The sequence below is a fragment of the Schistocerca cancellata genome, unplaced genomic scaffold (assembly GCF_023864275.1).
Source record: "Schistocerca cancellata isolate TAMUIC-IGC-003103 unplaced genomic scaffold, iqSchCanc2.1 HiC_scaffold_683, whole genome shotgun sequence".
Lineage (NCBI taxonomy): Eukaryota > Metazoa > Arthropoda > Insecta > Orthoptera > Acrididae > Schistocerca > Schistocerca cancellata.
In genome coordinates, this window is record NW_026046694.1 from 2,501 (window position 1) to 7,500 (window position 5,000).

The 5,000-nt window shown below is 54.4% G+C and overlaps 1 non-coding gene across 1 annotated transcript in view; it reads right to left on the reverse strand.

The window, feature by feature from the left end:
• LOC126139303 (small subunit ribosomal RNA) overlaps positions 1-1,374 on the reverse strand; it is a 1,911-nt gene extending 537 nt beyond the window's left edge. Inside the window, exon 1 of the ribosomal RNA XR_007528667.1 lies at positions 1-1,374. This exon is cut by the window's left edge and continues 537 nt beyond it. This is a non-coding gene — a ribosomal RNA (small subunit ribosomal RNA).
• Between the last annotated feature and the right edge of the window lie 3,626 nt (positions 1,375-5,000).

The window sequence follows — 5,000 nt, forward strand, 5'->3', positions numbered from 1 at the left end:
ATGCACCACCACCCACCGAATCAAGAAAGAGCTATCAATCTGTCAATCCTTCCGGTGTCCGGGCCTGGTGAGGTTTCCCGTGTTGAGTCAAATTAAGCCGCAGGCTCCACTCCTGGTGGTGCCCTTCCGTCAATTCCTTTAAGTTTCAGCTTTGCAACCATACTTCCCCCGGAACCAAAAGCTTTGGTTTCCCGGAGGCTGCCCGCCGAGTCATCGGAGGAACTGCGGCGGATCGCTGGCTGGCATCGTTTATGGTTAGAACTAGGGCGGTATCTGATCGCCTTCGAACCTCTAACTTTCGTTCTTGATTAATGAAAACATACTTGGCAAATGCTTTCGCTTCTGTTCGTCTTGCGACGATCCAAGAATTTCACCTCTAACGTCGCAATACGAATGCCCCCGCCTGTCCCTATTAATCATTACCTCGGGTTCCGAAAACCAACAAAATAGAACCGAGGTCCTATTCCATTATTCCATGCACACAGTATTCAGGCGGGCTTGCCTGCTTTAAGCACTCTAATTTGTTCAAAGTAAACGTGCCGGCCCACCCAGACACTCAATAAAGAGCACCTTGGTAGGATTTCAACGGGGTCCGCCTCGGGACGCACGAACACGCACGAGGCGGTCGCACGCCTTCGGCTCGCCCCACCGGCAGGACGTCCCACGATACATGCCAGTTAAACACCGACGGGCGGTGAACCAACAGCGTGGGACACAAATCCAACTACGAGCTTTTTAACCGCAACAACTTTAATATACGCTATTGGAGCTGGAATTACCGCGGCTGCTGGCACCAGACTTGCCCTCCAATAGATACTCGTTTAAAGGATTTAAAGTGTACTCATTCCGATTACGGGGCCTCGGATGAGTCCCGTATCGTTATTTTTCGTCACTACCTCCCCGTGCCGGGAGTGGGTAATTTGCGCGCCTGCTGCCTTCCTTGGATGTGGTAGCCGTTTCTCAGGCTCCCTCTCCGGAATCGAACCCTGATTCCCCGTTACCCGTTACAACCATGGTAGGCGCAGAACCTACCATCGACAGTTGATAAGGCAGACATTTGAAAGATGCGTCGCCGGTACGAGGACCGTGCGATCAGCCCAAAGTTATTCAGAGTCACCAAGGCAAACGGACCGGACGAGCCGACCGATTGGTTTTGATCTAATAAAAGCGTCCCTTCCATCTCTGGTCGGGACTCTGTTTGCATGTATTAGCTCTAGAATTACCACAGTTATCCAAGTAACGTGGGTACGATCTAAGGAACCATAACTGATTTAATGAGCCATTCGCGGTTTCACCTTAATGCGGCTTGTACTGAGACATGCATGGCTTAATCTTTGAGACAAGCATATGACTACTGGCAGGATCAACCAGGGAGCTGCGTCAACTAGAGCTGAGCAGCCGGCCGCCCGGGAGTGTGTCCCAGGGGCCCGCGCGAACACGCAAGCGTCCGCTCAATTATTCTGCAAACAGGAGGAGGCTGAGCTCCCCTGCACAATACACCTCGAAACCCTCTCAGGTCCCGGCGGCGCGCAGCGCCGTCCTAAGTACTTGGTCGGGTTCGAGAGAGGCGCAATCGCCCGGAGTTAGGCGAGTAGACGCTTTAGGTGCGACCACCCGTGCTCCCAACTGAGCTTGCCGCTGCCGACAGAGGCCCGGGAGCGTGCTGTCGTGGCATTGCCGGCGGGAGACAACACGCGCCACCTACGGTGACCGGCAGCTCCAACGCCAGCGCCACAGAAGGGCAAAGGCCCCACGTGGGTGCCGAAGCGAACTCTCCCAGCACAGCGCACGTGCCAACACGTCTGCACAACTGCGATACAAACCACCAGCGAGAACCGCTGGGGCGACCGAGCAGCAGACGGCGTCGCGGCGCCGAGTGCCGGGCGGCGGCGCATCCTCAACGCACACAGTCCTCAGTCGGACCAGCACACTGCAGATGTCCACCGCGCTTCGCACCGGGCCCGCGAGGACCCACTTTGGCCGCCCGGCGCCGCGCGCAGGGTGCCCCGGCGCGCAGCTGCGCCGCCTGCCGCGTCCGTCGGCCGGCGCGCCTGCCACTGGGCGCCCCCACCAGCCGGCTGTAGCGCGTGCGCCCACGCACCGCGCGGCCAGCACGCCGGGCGGCCCCCCCCTCACCGGCCGGGGACGGTCCCACCCAGCCACCGCCGCGTATCGCTTCACACACAGATTTGCCCTTACTGATTTACCTCCAGCAACAACAACCGCACCACAATGGGTTTACCAGTTGTTCATTTGCGTTGCGTCACGTCACCAGCAAACGTAGACGTCCATCCCAGTTTGCAAATGCAACGATTATTGCATACCTGTCTGTTAGGTGTCACGACACACTACGTCTGCCCACATACACGCAACAAAATGTGCACGACTAGAGAACACGTGGGAGGTGGCCCCCTACGTATGCGATGTCCATTACGAGACCGACTGTCAACCAGCATCTGTACCATGTCGCAGATGTGGAACGCGGTGCACCATGCTATCACACTGTGTGAGAAGAGACGACTACGTTTGAATACACGCGCCACTACATCAACAGACGGCTCATGCTGATCGCCATCCAGGGCGTCCGTTACTCCCACACGTCTCTATGGCGTACCACACTGCAATGTAGCTGTTATGGGGAGACGGCACGTGGCTGAGTGCACAACATTTGGACCGTATGGTTCGCTGTTGTTGGGCGCAGTCGTACGGTCACACATGTGCCACAGCGTATCATTCAGTACATACGGACCTATGTGCAGTACAATGTGAGGATTAAGCTTACGATATCAGCGGACAGTGGACACAGGCCGTACCACGACGTAGACTGAGCGCTTCGACATGCGAATGCCAGTGAACAGCTGCGAAGGGCATTGAACACGCAAGCACCTGAACGACCAGCGTGCGAAGGCAGGGTGGAGGGGGGGGGGGGCGATGTACATCCTGCAGTTGTCCACATTACAGTGTACAGCGGGAGCATGTAAAAAGTAAGCAACACTTGCGAAGTGTTCAACATGAAACGACACACAAGAGGGTGGGCGGTGCGAGTAGCGAACTATATTCAGAGGGTTGTGGTTAGACAACACTAGATTAATGTAACGTGTCATATGCCAATTACAGAGCAGGTTAAGGCACAACGTGGGTTAGGTTAAGGCACAACGTGGGTTAGGTTAAGGCACAACGTGGGTTAGGTTAAGGCACAACGTGGGTTAGGTTAAGGCACAACGTGGGTTAGGTTAAGGCACAACGTGGGTTAGGTTAAGGCACAACGTGGGTTAGGTTAAGGCACAACGTGGGTTAGGTTAAGGCACAACGTGGGTTAGGTTAAGGCACAACGTGGGTTAGGTTAAGGCACAACGTGGGTTAGGTTAAGGCACAACGTGGGTTAGGTTAAGGCACAACGTGGGTTAGGTTAAGGCACAACGTGGGTTAGGTTAAGGCACAACGTGGGTTACGTTAAGGCACAACGTGGGTTAGGTTAAGGCACAACGTGGGTTACGTTAAGGCACAACGTGGGTTACGTTAAGGCACAACGTGGGTTACGTTAAGGCACAACGTGGGTTACGTTAAGGCACAACGTGGGTTACGTTAAGGCACAACGTGGGTTACGTTAAGGCACAACGTGGGTTACGTTAAGGCACAACGTGGGTTACGTTAAGGCACAACGTGGGTTACGTTAAGGCACAACGGTGGGTTACGTTAAGGCACAACGTGGGTTACGTTAAGGCACAACGTGGGTTACGTTAAGGCACAACGTGGGTTACGTTAAGGCACAACGTGGGTTAGGTTAAGGCACAACGTGGGTTAGGTTAAGACACAAATTGCGTTACAAATTGCGTTACATTGCGGTACAAATTGCGTTACATTGCGGTACAAATTGCGTTACATTGCGGTACAAATTGCGTTACAAATTTGGTTAGGTTAAGGTGCAAAATGGGTTGGATTACAGTACACAACATGGTAAGAGATAGTGTGGTTTGGGGGGGGGGGGGGGGGCAGGTTCGTTGGTAGTGATCATTGTAAGTGAATGTCTGAGGCAGCGTCAGTATGTCACAGCAGTTCTGTCTCGTCAGGATGCGCTTTTCGCTCGTGACTGGAGGCGCGCCGCGTCTGTGGTTGCGGCAAGGGAGTGGCAGACCTGTGTGATTCATTCCTGCCATTGTTTCTGTGCCGTAACAGGAGGCAGTGTGGTGGTGTTGGGTGCACCCCTGTGTAGGACATGTGTGGGTGTTGGTGGCTTATCTGAGCAATTGTGGATGTTGGACGGGTGGGATATTCTATTTTATAATTGGACCCCCTGGTGTGGTTATCATAGTGTGGATGGTGTACTGTGGCGGAGAGGATGCACCGGACGTTGGTCCATGCTGGTGCTTACATATCGTATCTGTGTCTGTTACAGGCAGAGAGTAATGTGTGATGGAGTGTCTCGCTGAGGTGTGGTTCATATTGTGTGCACAGACTTACAGCATGTATAGGGACAGCGGGAATTTGGCATATTGGATATAACTCGTCATGAAACGCAAGATATAGGGGTGGATTGCAACGTACGAGTGCGGGAAGAGTCCGCCGTTCATCCGCTTGGGTTGCGATTTGGGCGGTTGGGGTGGGGCACGTGCGGGTGCGGGTGGAGTGATTGTCGGTTGACTACTTCGTGCGACGCAGGCACTGGCGTTCGGGTTCCTGTGGTGGACAGATGATGCAGGCTTTGTGGGTGGCGTCGAAAAATGGGTACTGTGGGACCTAGCGATGTCGTAGTCGGGGTGGCGTCTCATAGATGGCGGTATCGTCGGTGCAGCAGGTCATGTTTCGGGAGACTTGCAGATGGCGGTATTTAGTTTTCGTGTTGCGCGCGACATGGTGGACGTAGTGTCGTCCGATTCGCGTAGATGGGGCTATTGCATGTGGTTTCGTCACATTGTCATAGATGGCGATGCTGTGGTTTGGCAGTATGGTTGGTGTAGTTCCGTTGGATTCCTGTAGATGGAGGTGTCGTTTCTGGGCCA